Source organism: Augochlora pura, chromosome 2 (genome assembly GCF_028453695.1).
Source record: "Augochlora pura isolate Apur16 chromosome 2, APUR_v2.2.1, whole genome shotgun sequence".
NCBI classification, from domain to species: domain Eukaryota; kingdom Metazoa; phylum Arthropoda; class Insecta; order Hymenoptera; family Halictidae; genus Augochlora; species Augochlora pura.
In genome coordinates this window covers 11,565,390-11,583,470 of record NC_135773.1, presented here as the reverse complement: position 1 = coordinate 11,583,470, position 18,081 = coordinate 11,565,390, and positions in this window count along the sequence as shown.

The window sequence follows — 18,081 nt, the reverse complement described above, 5'->3', positions numbered from 1 at the left end:
AATTCTGTAACAAAAGTATTCCAAGCTTGTATACACATCGAAGGTGGCAATTTTCGATACACTTGGGAACCTGATCAGTTGCGTGTTACCAGGATCCAAAACGTGTAGAGTAATAATAAATTTACGAAGAAATGATATGCAACATCGGCAAAATTTCTGAAAGAATTTCTGCAACTTTTTACCATAAGAATCACAAACTTTCATACGGGCTTGTTTTTTTTTTAGCATACCTTAGAAACTCAACCATGCGTGCATTACTACGATGAAAAGTGTACACGATTAAAGAAGAATGACAAAAATTCATTTGCATACAGAGGATCGTGTATAAGCATTCGGCAAGCCAGTCTCGTAGCGCGTGCCTGCGTTTAAAATTCGTTCCCTTTAATTTCATCAAATGAAACAACATCTCAGGTGGGTCAACGAGAAATTGCATTGCACGCTCGTGAACACAAGATGCATCGTTTGGCCACAACGATCCTCCAGAAAACGAAATCTACGTCGCCGACAAGATCTCCCCCCCCCCCCCCCCCCACCCCCACCCTTCCGTGAAAATGTCGCGGTAAATAATGATACCGACTTTCTTCGCGCTTTTCAAAGGGGACCTCCAGTTTATCGCAATGCTGGAGTGACTTTTGTGTTTTCGCAATACCCCGTCACGCGGCTTACACGAGACCACCGACGAAATGAGGAAACCTCGAAACCATCCATGCATATTCGTTGCGAGGATGCCAGCTTTTACCTGCAAACAATTACGTTGTAAAGAAGACGGCGATATCCTGCTATCTTTTCAATTAATCAGAATGGACTGTGCATTTGCTTGCCCAATATTCAAGCCATCAATTGAGCTGTTAAATTAATTCATTAAGGGAGATTTCATTTTGTATAAGAAATTATTAATATTTATTTCCAAGTGATAAGATACAAAAATGGTTACTTAATTCGTTCGTAGTTCTAGCGATAGAGGTTCTCTTTTTATCAGTATAATACAGTATCTCCGCTCTGTAGATATTCATAATTACAAAGTATTTATAATTGTTAAATTGTAATGAGGGATTAAAAAATAATTTCTCATCCGGGTGGGGTCGTAATCGTGATTTTATACACAATTTTTTCCCCGATACCAGTTTACAATAAAAACATTATTATGGGTAAAAATAATTCTTTTTTCATCTCCCGCGACCATCAAAAAACCATTTGCCTTCAAAGGATTAAAGTACTCGCCGAATGTGTTTAGGATGGGATGAGTTATGCATAGACATAGCAAGGGCGGTCTGTAATACCAAAATCTAGCAGCATGAATTGTTGGGCTGGAAAAGTGATATGACAGACGCGAACGCCGGCATAGGAGCCGCAATTTCAAGAGCTCTCGGCAAGGTGTCCGACAAGATGGTGGACCTCGCGGGGGGACAAGACACAAGCTTCGGAAGGTAACCGATCAACTCGGCAAGAACAAATTCATCCCTACGGTGTGAGATTTCAGGAAAGAAGACATCTTAAAAGCGTTCGAATGGGTCGACGAGAAACTTGGCAGAGCGGATATCGTGGTTAATAATGTCGGAGTCGGCGAAACGTTGTTAATCATTGGTAAAGTCCACCACTCCGCTACCTTAACGTTTCTGTGAATCCTTTCTTCGCGCAGCAAATCTTTGCATTCAATTCTCGCGTTTATTTCGGTTGGATAGGAAATAGCGCGAAATTGTAACTCTATGCTACCAAAACTTGATTGTTAGATACTGCACACTCTCCGTACAAAATCGGCAGAGGTCGATGTACTTTCACGGAAATTCATTTTAACTTAACCAGTTAACTGTGGCGATCTCTTTGCTAAGCGCCCACGACTGTGTCGCGATAATCAAGCGATGACGAAGGAAATTATGAATCCAGCTCAAATTATTTACAATTTCCATTTGTTGGTTTCATTCCGTCTTGGCCTCTAAACATTTTACATATATTAAAAATTACGAATATAATTTCGTTTTCGCCAGAATTACAATTTAACTATTAAATTGTAACAAAATTTTTTTGCATAACGGATATAATGACACAAAATTCTCCATGACGGATATAGTCGTCAAACACACTTAACAGGTTAAGAATGCATAACTGCATTCGAGAAACTTGCGAATTTCTCGACGTCACTGTACTTACCTCGCAAAAGATAGAAATCTATATGTGTATGCATGTTAGAAGATGTTTGCGTTAGTTATCAGTGAATATTACATTACAAACACAACTGCGAAGAACTGCCGCAAAGTATTAGACATAAATGTTATGGCTACTGCAATCTGTGCACGAGAAGCTATACAATCGATGAAGAAGCGAGGTACGGACAGACGTATCGATACTATCAGTAGGTACGTAATGATGCATATAGATAAATGCGTGAAACCAAAACATTATGAAACATCGCATAAGATAAGAAGTACGTATATTTTGAATTCCTGTATTATTTTTTCCTAGCGTCACTGGTCACAATATAAAGATAATAATATGAGAAAACTTTATGTTAATAGGAGCTAATATGAGAGGTATTAAGCATACCTTAACCCCTTGCAATACTTTAACGAGATGATAACGACTCGTGATAGAGATTTTTAATAATAAGCTTTTAAGTATGAATGTTCATCCGTTCCTTTAAGTACGAGACAAATTTTAAAATCTTTGAAAATATTTGAGAAATCTCAAACCTCTGTTTTATAAAGTTTCGAATTAGTCGCTTTACATTACTGTCACTATTCTAGCGACACTAAATCATATTATTTAGCTATTCCTATAGCTAAAGGTGGTAGAATAATGTCAACTGCTGCAATGGATAGTATATCTCTCTTTATGAAGGCTTCCCTGATATTTTGCCTACTGTCAAACGTAGGTACTTGGCTTAAGGATGGATTTTCGTTCAAATTTTTCACATTTGATGTTTTCCTGTGAAGTGAATAAATCGATTTTTGTGTCCTCATTTTTATTCTCTGCAGCCGATCCCGTGTGTATGTTATTTAATGACGCAACACACGATGCAAACAATTTTTCTTTTCGTTATCTATTGTCGAATGTTATTTGCTATTCTTATACCACGAATTTTATTTATGTGTGACAAGGCTGTCGGTATTGTTAATCGTTGAAAGAATTTAATAATCACGTAAATTGCCTGAAAATGATTGCAAGGTTAATTTAACTGGTAGTCATTTTGTATAATTTATCTGATATCCTTGTCTATTATTTAAAAAATTATACATTCTCAGAAAAATATTTGCAACTGTTTGTCGGCATAAATTTTCGATGTATAGTCGGTTGAGTTTGTGTATTATAAAATACTATCGGTAGCTTTCGTAACTACTGAATTGATAAAGAATTTACACAAATATAAATATTCATTGTTTCAAACTTCAGAATTATAATTTAACTAAATCTACAAAGACTTCGAGACGGAATCATTGGTTAAATGTATAAATATGAATTATTTCACGAACTGTTTTCGAAAGCCTTAAAAGCCACAATTATACCGAACAGAGAAACAGTTTCAGAAAAAGATTTTCGTTGCTCGCGGTTGAGGGCTACATTAATGTACCTACGCCGAGATAACTCGTGGATGTTTATTTCGCCGCGATTCTGGAAACTTTGTCCATTAAAAGAAATTCATCGCAGTGAAATCTTAGAACGCGAGAGGGCTGTCCCGATGTCGTTTAATTGAACTGCATGGAAACTGAAAGTTCGGTCGTGCAACGTCGATGTGTTGCGAGTGAAAAGTGCGCTTTAAAACTGATCGCCGAAGGGACCGAATAGGGTACCCCGACCTAATTCTTGACAATACAGAAAGATCTCTCAATGGAGAATACAACTTTTATAATAAAACTTTCTAATTACTGGTGTAACCCACGTCTTCGTTTCGTCTGGCCGAATGCGGGCGCCTCGAATATATTTTCCATACCATTCGTAATAAAAGTTGCCGTCATATAGGCGCTAACCCAGAAATTGAAAAGCAACTTTCTTTTTCAGTACTAACATTCAATGAAAGTGAAGGAATTTTTAAGAAAATTTAAATGTGTATATTAATTGTGAAACAAATTTGTGTATTCCTAATTTAGAGCAACCAGCAATGAAATTAAAATATATAATGAAATTATACACGATAGTGTTCTTCTCCTACGTAATCGTAACTACATGAAAGAATTATCTTTTATCGATTGACAATATAAACGCAATGCATTTGATTGTTCTTCACAAATCCGGAGATTCAACAGGAAGCGTTTGATCCGTAAAATATTAATTATTACACCGTTCACGTGGGATTTGTAATTATAACGCTAATCATATTAACAGAATTTAATTATAATAATACTATGTACTTCAACAGAAAATTCAGAAAATGCTCGAACGGTAATTACAATGAATTTCGAATTGGTATGATTCAACGAAGGAAACGATAAAAATAAACTTAATTTTATTCTATGATTATTAAATTATTTGAGGCTACAGGTTTTTGTCGACGATTTAGCTATCTTGAAATGGTCTTCAAGTTAACGTTCTCTTCGAAAATATGAAACGTTGTTAAACCTGTCGCTGGCGAAGCGTCTCGCGCAGTCAAATTAATAAAATATTTTACATGTCCTCGGTCATTTTTTGCTCCGGGAACGATGTGTAACGGGAGAAGATACCGCGAATTTATTTCCCTCTGGTGAATTACTGTCACCGCATAGAAGGACGATAAGTCTCGCAGGGAATTGCTTAGTAACACCTAAGTGGCACTCTTTTTCGCATAACGAAACCGTCTTTACTCCTGACACGATAAATCAGCGCCGGTTTACAACGAACTAAATAGCACTATTTCTTTCTGAGGCAAGCCTCGACGCCATCAATATTTCATCAGCGTCGCAAATGAATAATCCCCTGGCATCCTCAAATTTTTGATGATCTTCTCGGGGCAACGGACTACTATGTCACCCAACTTACCAAAAGTTCACTTTATTATTACCCACTATATTATATGTCATTTTATACTTACACTACATGTGTCTACTGTTTGTTCTAATTATACATATATGAGCTACAATATGTTCATTAACTTATTTCCACTTCTTAAAATAGTGATGTTATACAGATTGGGGCATTTAAAACAGGTGATTTGAATAATTCACTTAAATAACGAAAAGAAATTCGTCTTTAAAAATAGAAAAAAATATTTCAAACAAAAGTTGCTTGGTCTCAAGGAGAATATTATATGGTGATAATATTTTTGCAATGAGCAGAGGTGTAGAAGACATATAATCTAAATCTTGGATGGAATAATCCAAAAATGGAGTAATTTTTGCCCGAAGCATTTTCTCGTAGAAGCGTCAGCTTTTATGTTTAATGTATTATGTTATTTTACGATGTAGAAACAGTTTGAAGACGTTCAGTCTTATTGCGTGAATTTCTTGGGTATGAAGTTTTGATACTCCACATTCAAGATGGCGGAGTAAGCGTTCAGCCATTCAGGAGATTTCAACCGCTACACTTTCATCATTTCGCAGAAGTATCAGAGGTAGCAAGGAAATCGTATACTTGTCGAAAATAGGGCTTAATTTATAAAGAAGAGACTCGTTTAACCGAAAACTGATTTTTACGAAACTTTTAAATGTAAATATTCATTAAATTTTCGGATGGTGTAATGTCTTGGTATCAGAATGTTGCAAAAATAAAACTTTAGATAAGGAAGTCTCCATTGTATTCTGCATAAAGTTACTGTTGTGAAATTTAACTAAATTTTAATGAATGTGCTATATACGCAAGTAGCTCGATAATTTTTACTTAGATAATAATCTCAGGAAAAGCTATTAGATTATATTATCCTACATTTAAAGACATTCCGCCCTCCTCGATTTAATGCGATTTTCATTTGTTAGATCGTGATGTAGTTGTTACGTTGGAGAAGCTGTTCATTGATGTTCTTAATTGTTTCGAGATAACAAGTCGCAACAGCATGGATATATAGATCATTCTGTGTACGCGATAAAGTTGTTCCAAGTTAAATCAAGCTATTGTATTCTAGAAATAGTTCTATAGTTCAATGGAAGTTGGGACATTCTATGCTTTGCGAGCGTAGAACGCACAATGTCACAGTAAATTATTTGGATACCGGGGATACTATGTAATCAAAGTTCTACCACATTTAGTTTTTTTAAACAAATATGAGATCAATTTTTTTTGTTCCACGAGCTCAGTAATATCTTAGGAAATTATTTACAGTATTATTTACAATATTTATGCAACGTTAATTAATGATGAAAGAACTTTAGTAACAAGCTTCGGGTATGAAAGGTGTTAATTGCTTTTTCCCATTTCTATGAAGTATGCATAGTGTAAACTGTAAACAAAATTGCACTGCCAAAAAAGAGAAACTCTGTTTTTTCATTCTAAAAAATTTCACTGACAGAGCTCTAAAATTTTTCATGTTGTTCGCATTAAAAAAAGAAACAAAAACTATTGGCTTTGTTATATCAGCTACACATGAAACACTAAATTCCGGAAAAATCATTCCACTCTTTTAACACTTCTAACTCTTTTTCACTCATTTTTTACTCTTTTTCTGCCGTTTGTTCAGAAAAATTATCAAGTGAATTTGATATAATCTGTAGTTCTTCACCACCGTTAAATTTTACAGCAAATTTTACGATGATTAACTCTGATTGTTAAGATCCTTTTTTAAGTACTACTCATTTTAATTATTGATTTATTACTTTATACACAGAATGATACGATCATTCCAGTTTTAAATTACAAACGACACTGTACCCCAAAATTTCCTAAATTTAACATCATAAATGATAACCACTTTGCACAACTTAACACGCGTAATCAATAGCGGTTAAATGAATGATAGTATTTAAGAATTGTGAATGACAATTAGAGACTCCCTAATAAATGTTTTCAACTGCTGTATGTCAACGAATTATCTTCAATAACATAATATAATCACTTCATCTTGAATTATTGTTCGGAAAAAAATCTTTTCCTATAACACAATTATAATTAATCATTTCACAGAAGAACAGCTTCGGGAACCATTAAAACACATTGAAAAAATAATTTCCCACGGTTATGGAACAATATAAAATTTAGGGAACACAAAATACACCACGATCTTTATAAAAAGTGCTAACAACGTCTAATTTCCATCGATAAATGGAAGGCGAAATTCCAGTTGCACTTCGATTAAAAATATTTGACACTGTAGACGATTAGATACTAAGTCCACACAAAAATTAAATAAACTCACCGATTATGCTCGATCTTCGCACATACGAGCCTCCATTGACGTCTCTCAAACGATCCCTTCATCACGAGGAGGAAATAATGAATGCCATTAAAATTGACAGTCTCTCGATCAGTCGCATCCTGAAGTCACAGAAAAAAAAAAAACTGTTTGGAAGGAGGTGCGAACGCTTCCGAGGAGGTCGTAGAATTTATTATCACCGAAGAGATATCGCGGTATTGCCGTTCACACCGAACTTCGAACTTTCCGAAGAGACGAGAAGCACGTGGCGAAGCCACGACGCGTACTGACTGCCTCGTACAGGACAGCTGACGAAGGGTGGCAACTCCGCACTTACCACCCTGCGCTTTCCCTCTTTCTCCCGAACCTTGATCCTCTTCTTCGCGCTACGGCCCCTACTATCCCCGAACCCCTATCACTGTCGAACCCCACTCCCGCCTCTTCGATTTCGGAAGTTAATCAAACACATATTTCACTCGAAATTACATATTTCTTTCCGGCCGACTACCTAATAATGAAACTGTTAAACGTTTCCCAGGTAAAAAGCTTTAGCACCTCTTAGCGAGGAAGTTCGCAAAGTATCAGGGGCTTTTAAGATTTTTTTCCCCTTCCTAGACGGAGCGGTGGTTTATGCCACCATAAAGTCTCGATCTAAATAAATTAATGGGCCAGTCGACGGTTGGTTTTAGATGGGCTTAGTTGCCCTGCGAACTTTCAGCGGTCGATGTGCTCTAAATATTATTTTTGGTTTTTGTTTTCACCTTACTTCTTTACTTACCATTTCTGTTATTCTTAGTTCGATTTTTCGGTTCGATTTTTATGTTATTCAATACCATGATATCCGCGTCTTTCCGATTTTTGAATGCTATTTTTTTGTTATCGGTTGCCAATTGTGTGATATACAATTACTTTGCATACAGTGTATATGCAATAAGAGATACCGAATGACTTTCTTTTTAATGAATCAATGAATCTTGACGGAAGAATAGGAATCATGAAAGATATATGATTGGCTAGAAAATACCTACGTATTTTTGATCGTCACAAGAACTATAGCGACTAATTTTAAGAATTTAAATTAGGATTTAATATTTACTTTGAGAAATCGATTTCAATGGATTACGTTTTTGAATAAAAAATTAACACGTAGGAATTTGAACAATAGAAAGCAAATAATGAAGCAGTTCTCGCTAAATAAGGAAATGATAAACATAATTTCAACTGAATATGTAGTTTTGAAAACAGAACAGAATTTTTCAATATAGCTTTAATAATATGTCTCGTGATCTAAAACGCCTTGCGATTTTGAAGAAGTAAAATAGTCACAATTTGTACATATTCCAGATATTCATACATTTTCCAGACATGGTAAAATGACAATCCTGATGTTCTTGTATTAACTCCTTGCACTATGATTCCTTTCGCGCTGCGTTGATTAGCATTTATTTATCCTTAATATTTTCCTTAATAGGAGCAAACAATTTTTGTTTCTTTTATTGTTTTTACGCACTTTCGTTTATAGACTTCGATAACAGAAGAATCTATTTTTATTTCGATATAGAAGAGATTAATAATATTCACATTTAGTAGATCTTGCATGAAATCTGTAACACGAGTCTGACTCGTTATTATAGCGGAAGGGGTTAAATAGGATTTTATAAACTGAATAGAATATTCTTCAATGATGGTGGCTCGTGCAGCATTTTACATCGTGCTACTACGACGTCGTAATAAAAAAATTGAAAAGGCTCGCAATTTGCAGTGAATCGCCAGCTTACGAGACGGAACAGCGAATTATTCATTGACGGATCTGGGAAAGAGATCCGGTATAAAGTGCGCGAGGATCTTCATTGAAAATTGCGCCGTACGAAAGTGTCATAACATCCGGGCGCGAAGTAATCGAAGTCAGTACAGCTTGAATTCATTGCAGAGGTAGGAAGAGATTTCCTGGTGCGAGATCCATTGTTGACAGTGCATTAGCAGTCTCCTGCGGTGCTACCGCACTCCATTCAACCCGGGAGTTTTCTCGATACCCACTCGACAATGGGATTATCGATACCAGGCCTTGAACGGAAGTTATTAGGATCGGACAAACCTCGCCGGAAGTGAGGATCGCGAGGAATAACAAAAAAACGACAAAAGGGAAAATAACAAAAATTCTCAACTTTTAGACCGCTGACACTCCCGACTGAAAATTGAGACGACGATTCCCGACAACCTCGCGGGAACTTTAATTCGTTGGTAAAAAGCATGCGCCGTATAAATCTTAGGTTCGGTAGGATCTCTCATTATCGGAATTTCTGTCATTCGCATTCCCCGCTATTCGACGAAGGTTCCCCCGTCTGAACGTTTTAATACCCATGTGTAAGGCGTCGGGATATTTTCTATTTATACGGCGCGCCCCAGTAATTCCGGTTCGCCTAGAAAGTTGGAGATTTCTAATTGGTAACAAAATTCATTTCGAACTCGTTTGTGTGAAGTTCTTCGGCCGGGCGTCGTTTTTCATCGTGAACGTCGACAACAGATCGATTCGGAATGAAATTTTTACGGAAACATTAAGTGGTCCTTCAATCGAAGAAGCACTCGGAACTTTGGAATTTTGAAACTGCTTTTCCTCGACAAACTTCTACGAGGACTTTAAAAGCTAATTGTCGAGCCAGAGGTGTACTTACTTTAGCATTGGGTAGTTCATAGCGCGGTTATCGCCTACTAAAATCGCTGATATCCTTTTTTTTTGTCTACTCTACCCTCAATAGCCCTCTTATCATTACCCTTTTGTGACACCCGTTTCCCCGTCGCTTTATGTAATTAAATCGTTAAATACCTCGGTCAAGTATGCTGGTACTTGTTCGAAGAAGAAGACCAAGCGGATGATCGTTTGAAAACATCCTGATCCATCGCATGTGTCGAAAAATGATTTCATATGACTTTTATAGCCGATCAAAATTAATAGGTGAAAGAAACTTTGATTTTGGCTTAATCATGACACAGTCATAGAGATAATCGAGAATATTTGTAATGGCGACGACATTGTTGAATTGTCGGATTACGTATTTGAAGTTCATTAACATCGGCATGAGGCCAATGCACGCAGGTGAAATTGTTCTCATAGTTACATCTTTACCTCCGGAGAATACGACCAAGGTTCCGCGGAATTGGTAATTAAATCCGGAAATCGATCTTACGTCTGTTGTCCATGAAGAAATAGAACCCTGATCTACTTTCATCTTATTTTTCTTCTTCGCTGATAGCTTGGTACTAGATTTAACCGCGAAACCGCAAGATGCAATTTAGGATTTCGTCACGTTTCAAGTAACTTCGTCAGATACTCAATTCTTTAGCTGTATTTAATTATTAGAAACGTCCCGCCTCCGAGTATTACTCGAATCCAATGATTTTTCAATCAGTTCGCGCGAGATTGAGAAATTCAACGACCGATCGATTACTAATCTACCAGTTTCTAGTCGATACATCTTATCATCGTTATTTCAATCTTAAAGGGGTGGTTTCCCGAGTTCATTAACTGTTAGAGATCGGAAAAATCTCCAATAATTATTTATTGGCACTGTAAATCTTTAAGGGAATAAATTGATAATATCGGTCATAAATTATTTGTTTCTATAATACTTGCAATTTATAATGAAACGGCTTTCACCGTATATTATTCAGGGTGACTTTTATGTCACATACCGATTTATTATGTTTTTTAACGTAATTTCAGTTATGAGCGCAATGTTTCAAAAATACTTTATCAGTCATAATCGAGGAGATTGCGTATCACGATATTAAACTGTTATATTAAATTTTTTATTTCGTTGTTAATCTATATGGAAGGATTGATACTTTTTAGTTTCGAGATATACCAACTTCTGAGCCTACATTTCATTAGCAATGGCTTAACTGGGCTTAATCATCATCAATGTTGCAATCGTCACTAACACTTGCCGCCTGAAGGTTAACAGTTTAAAGGGAACATTCTCTTTTGCTTGTAATCGTGCAAACAAGCGTCGAGGACTTTAATAATCGTTCTTTTATAGAACGATTCTTTAATAATAATTTTAAAACGTTCACAATCGAATTCGAGGCATCAACTTCTCCACAAGCGGCCCGCAGATTCTCTGTGAGCCATTGGAGCGCACATTAAGAGTCGGACATAATCGTAAAGGGATCATAAAATGGTAAGGCTCACGCGTGTGTGCCAGAGGAAAGTGTCGCGGGGTTCCTCTATCACCCCCACGCGTTTGGTGGCTCTCTATCGGCGATCGAATCAGAGTCGCGAGAATCGGGCGATCCACGATAAAAGATGGATGATGAAAAACAAGGATGAGAAGGGGACGGCGAGTTAAACGGAGAAACTCCGCATGAAGAGTACTCCAAGATGGCCCCGTCAGCAATATTCAGGATCTTCTTTGTCCTACCGTCCTCCCCCTCCCTCGCCGTCTCTTTCCCTTCCACCGGTCTCTCCCTTTTCCGATTTTTAGCTCTTCCTCTGCCTGCCTCCCCTACACTTTGACTTCGACCTCCAACGCAGCCCACCCTCCTCTTCCGCCTTACATCCCCGATAACCTATATTTCGACGGTGCGGCCGCGGAACTTCAAGGAAAGAATTCCTCTCTTAACCTGCATAGAGTAACGCCAGTCGTTGATTCCCGTCGTCGGCGGTGGAATGAACTTGGAAATTTCTTAGGAATTCGCTGTCAGCATACGGCCCCCTCCCTTTGCGCCGCCCTCGTACCCGGCGTAATACCTGGCCTAACTATTTCTTGCCGGTAGAACAATTTTACTTGCACGAATCGGCGAGGCCTCGAGCGGATTCGGCTCCTCCTCTTTTATTGTTTACTTTGGCTTTTTTTGAGGGGAATTTTGCAACATTAACCCTCGGATGGCGGACACCGGGTCCATTTCGAGCTAGAGTTATAAATAACCAATCTAAATTCTAATTTTAATTCAGTCATATGTAGTTATTAACTATTAACATTTCAATTGATGAAAGGAAGAACTTGGTCTCAATAAAGAGATTTTAACAATATACAAATGAAAATTAATCGTATGCGAAAATGGCCGCTATTCGAAGATTAATATCGATCACGAAGATCTTGATAAATGCAAAGGTAATTATATACGATAGGCTATCATTTTCTATAATCGACGATATTTTAATACCACCACACCATCGATGGATAAGTATACGCTTAGTTATTCTGCAGAGTTATGACCTTAACCCCTTGCCGTTATTTTAACATTGAATTAAATTCCGCTTCCACGTCGTCAACATCTGATGACCTAAATAAATGTAGGCACACAGTAAGTATTTTTGTTTTTCTTAGAAGAAATGATTGCAATCGTAAACATCTTAGTCATTATTGTTTACTAAAATAAGAATTCTTTTTACTGCAAAAATATTAGTAGCATATAAAATAAAGTAAAATTTATTTTCTTAACATACGTGTTCCTCAAATTTGATTTCACCTCCTAGTGTTTTCCAATTCGTTTGTCTCTTGAATCGATTGTACTCCAATATACTGTTCTACCAATGTCTCTGAGATATAACAAATGATTAGTCACACAAATGTCAAATGCATGATATTGTCATAACCTTAACATTGTTTTAGGCTGAACGATGTCTTTCAGCGATAAAAAGTGAAATGGTATTGGCCTGCATAAATAAACATTCTCGCCATTCGCGAGAGATAAGAAAAAGGTATAGGCAGGCCGGATACGAAGCCGAGTTTAATTTGCAATATTCCATGTTTGCTTGGCCCGCGATGCTCACGAAAGTCTTCTACTTTCCAGGAAACTCTCAATCCCGGGTTGCTTCATCATCTGGCGAAATGAATCCTTGAACGTTTGACAGAAAACTACCTCGGCAAACCGTATCCCCTCGGATTCTAAATGTGTTGATGTAACACGTTGTTACTCTGTTACGAATCAAGAAGTAATCAGTACGTCGTATTCTGTTAGGTTGATACACATTTTGTTGAAATTCAAACCCACGTCGAAGAGTTTAATTATTAAATATCTATTTACATATCCTCGCTCTACTTCATTGAACATCGAAATGCTGAAAATGATATTCCTTCGTGAAACTGGTGGCTGAGATCAGAAGTTTCAAGCTTGTCGATTCGCCTTCAGATTTGATATCTTCTTTGTGTCTATATTTTTCCAACTCTTCGCCGCGTTTATCTCGCAGGTGGTCCACGATCCCCTGAACCCCCTCCTCCTTCCACACGTTTCCCACGTACCACGATCATAAGTTGAGAACGCAGCCTAGCGAAATAGAGATAATTCTGTGAGGATTGATCGCGAGACGCGTCCCAGGATTTTCGATATCGACCCCGCCACCTGGTTTCTTATCTGCGAATTCCACTTTCGTAAAAAATCTGGTAATAAAATATACGTTGAAATTGTCTTTTCGAATCTTCTCTACACAACCACTGTAAAAGTATACTGCAACTACTATATGCAAAAAATTACGGTCACTGTGTTCACGCGTTATTTTGCTGTAGTTTGAATAACTCGCACGTATGTTTTATTTATGTATATGTATACATTCTTGTGGTTTATTACAGTTATTACTCCACCTTTTTAATTGCGTGTTCATGTAGAGTGGTTGCAACTGATATTGTAATTATGCTCAGGTGTAATTGCTTCCGCTATCACAAATTTACATAGTTTTTTCGTATTTCTTTTTTATATCCAACCCGGCATACTAAGTTGTTAGCATTAGTTAATGTAAATCGCATAACTAGGCAGAATTTTCTGCACGGATCATATGAACAACTTTGAAGATACAAATTTGATTTGCTCTTTGGAGCCATTGGAACGCAAGAAACGTGTTTCGTAGTTGTCGCAGCTGAAGATTAGGTGACCTGTTTTAGGTGAAACACTCTGTATAATTAGAGAGGATCGTGTAAGGACGAGGTAGAGAACCAGAGACTGTTTAAAACCCTGGCTGAAAGTCGTGGAGTGATTATGAATCGCAGTAATTCCTATTAAGATGATAGAGGACGACGAATGTAATATTCCGGAAGCAGGCGAAATAATTTTCTCATTATATTCAACTCAATCCACGGTTGAAGTCGATTTGATTCCTACGAGGAAGTGTCCCTTCCGGAAGTCTCGGAAATTGCGAGCTGCATCAACGGAGATATGATGTGAAACGTCATTGCAGGTGGAGCAGGATCCAACCCCTCGAGTTCTTGAAGTCGATTCTGGTTCGACAGTCTTGACTCTGGCAGGATGCCAGGAAATAGCCTTGTTACACGCAGGAGGATGTCGCAGCATGCATTTCACAATGCATCACGCTATTACTCGTGTCACCCCTCGATTCTCTCGGCGAGGATTTAATTATTCGCCGAATTTTTCCGGCCATTTTAATCCAAGAAAAAATGATATTCACGCGAGGAGGGGATCTAGGAGCACTTCGGATGATTTCTCGGATGACTATCCACGTTACCTTTTTTTTTGGGGCACCGTGGGAAATCAGTCACGAGAGATCATCGCTGAGATTCGAGATTATTGAAACGTCTCGTCGAGAAATCGCAAGGATTCGCCATGACGAATAAATGCGATTCGTTTTGATGGATCACCCGAGGCGATCCTGAGACGCGAGCGCCATTTGCGCGATCACCTGCAGTAAACTTCCCCTTTAAGAAGCACGTGTTCGGAATGTGAAGCTCGCTTTCGATGGACTGTTACCGTTTTTTGTCGTCCGCCGCATTGTTCTTCGATACCTTGATTATCATAAACACCTTCGTCGTTTTACAATTCACATTTGTCCCTGATACAACGAAACCTCAGTGAACTCCATTGATAGCCGATATATCACACCGTAGTCTTAAGAGATCTTAACGAATTTATCAATCGTAGCGACAATCTTTATTACGAGTTTATTTTGAATATATAGATTGTCACATTTGATACTATTGAAAGTGTGTCTACAAATGATGTTCGTCGTGAAAAATGCATTGTACAGTTTGCCTAATTTTATAATTCAATAATATAATTGTTCTAAATTTTTGAACACGCGTATACATTAGTTTCGAACGATAAAGAGTAAAGTGATCGATATTAACAGGTAAAATGATTTTGAGAATTATTGGAGGACGCATACGTGTGTGCAGCCAACGTGTGGGTTTGGAACAGTGATCGATTTGAAACTCGAGAGCTGTCGCTTTCGAAACAATTGACACACGATAAATGTACGCCCCTCGATAGTTCTCGATTGGATTTGATCCCAGGTGTTCAAGGTTGTCGGGATTTATTATTATTCCAACATTCTGCTGTACCGGAAAATAATTTTAAAAGCTATTTACGACATTCAACAAAATGTACCCGAATTTTTATGTTATAATATTCAATATCAACTGGAATAGTTTGATTGGAAATCACTGCTTCTATAGCAGGGGCACCTTTTCTATACGATATCCCTTGGCGGCGTCAATAATGTGTAATTGCTGGTATTGTTCTGTTTTCTGGCTTCGAACGTAATCAGCGGTGCATAGAGCATGCAGAGCCAGGCACTGACTCGCGTGCGGCACGATAGTGTATCAATTCAATTGTTAAGCATTAATATTACATAACCCGGTGAAAAAAAGAACAGCAGACCGAAGGATGTTTCTGTTATTTCTGCCGTGAATGAAAATATAATGTAGTAACAATATATTTAATTATTTATTACTACAAGTATGGATTAAATAGAAATTAACCCCTTCCCGGACTTTAGCGAGTCTGACTCGCGATGAAGATTTTTGCCCAAACATGAATATCGCGAGTCAGACTCGCGAACAGTTACTTGGGCCAAACATAAATATCGCGAATCAGACTCGCGACCAGATACTTGGGCTAAACATAAATATCGCGAGTCTGAGTCGCGACCAGATACTTGGGCCAAACGTAAACATAACAAGCCGAGCTCGCGGACTGATTTTTTGCCCGTTACGCTCGTGACCGAATGTTAGTTCCTCTCAGTACCTCAGAACAGTTAGTCACGATTCTTATCGTTGCTGTTACGAAGCAGTTCAATTATTAAAATTTAAGAAACCCCTTCAAAATGCAAGGTACAAAAGTGTTTAGTGAAGGCCGTGATAACGAATCTTCTGATAGTGACGTGTTTATGCCAGTTGTAAAGCGAATAAGGCATCTATAAACGTAAATAAATATCTATAAACGTAAAAGCATTAGAGTTTACTTCCTCAACTCCAGTATCGCGTAAAATTGACTATATCACAGGAAGGGGTTAAGACTACATAGTACGATAGTTGCGCGGTTTAACAACTTGTTAATCTATTACTATAACTTATAAATACAATTTTCAACTTCGTACGACTTATTACAACTCTCCACGACCACCACGACTCTCTACTTTATACAACTTAACTTGCGACCCTTTCGCAACGACTTTTAAAACAAGAATCTCTCGTTTTAACTCCGACTCGGCTTTTTATGCGTACCTGCCCCCCTTTCCCAAATTTCCACAAACCCCAGGTGTGGGCATTCGCGTCGCCGATGGGCTGAGGATCCATCCGTACTTGCAGCTCGACGGCAGGTCAACGCCGCTTTCCTTTTTACAACTATACAACTTTACTACACTAATGTCCTTAAACCTAATGTCCTTAAAATTATCTATCGGGTACCGAAATATTCCCGATACCACAATAATTAATCATTTTTACATTGTTTCCAATTTCTAAAATTAAATGATAAAACATTATAGCAACTAATTGAAATAATAATCAATTTAGTTTCACAGATTCTCTTTCTATTGTTACTAGAAATCTCATCCTAAGGTTACAGGGACATTTTATTTCGATTCCCTTTGGACTTCATTTGTCGTGACGTAATTGCTCGCGAACTGCACCATTGCCTATGTAATGAGAGCTTTACAGGCTCAACTGGTTCTAATGCGCAGAATAATAAAATTGCATGCTAATTCAATCACGCACGGTACTACTGCGCGTGGCAACCGGTTCCTTAGTCCTCGGCCGAAGGGATTTTAACAGTAAGTGGAGATTCCCATCGTTTCCTCTATCCTGTTTAACTTTGGGCACGTAGAAGAGAAGTATCGGTGTTGTAACAGGCACCGTGCACGCTACACCTACAAAGCCGATCCCCTGCGCCGAAGTTCGAACTTCTGAAGTTCTAAATCAATTTTAAGCGTAATTACAAACGACACAGGATGTCTCGGTTGTTTTCAATTAGCCATTAAATGTGACCTTCGAAATGTCAATGAACAACCCAATTTTTCTTCTTGTTTTATCTAAAAATTTTACGCTGCGATATAATTAAGCTTCCGTTAGATAAAGAAAGAAATATTATCGTTCCATGTACAACTCATGTTAATGTGTAATTTATTCTTGGGTTTATCTCGTTTAAAGAATGATACACCGCTTTCTTTAAAATTCCGCATTGACAGCTGATCAAAATTTCGATACTACTTCACCTTTAAATGGAAGGTAAACTACGCCTCTTTATTATTAGTTTATTTTAATGTATTTAAGCGTAACACGTCCCCAAATACTATGTTTGATACATGTTTTCCTATTTACCAAATCAAGTTCTAACTAAAAACGAAGAACTCCTTATTACTGTTCACACCGAATTCGATAAATCTACCGGAATTCCGTGCCAAGTAGCATCTAAAGCTTCTCGTAAGGACCTGTAAAACTAACTGCCTCGATTCCCTTCACGATTCGGTCCAATTTATACGAGTGAAGTTGTGCCAGTGAAACCCATTACATACAGGTCCTTACAGATTATTTCAATTGGAATTTTTTCAAAATCTTATTCATCCATTCAATTCATTTCTCTACTTCTATTTTCGGTTTTATTTT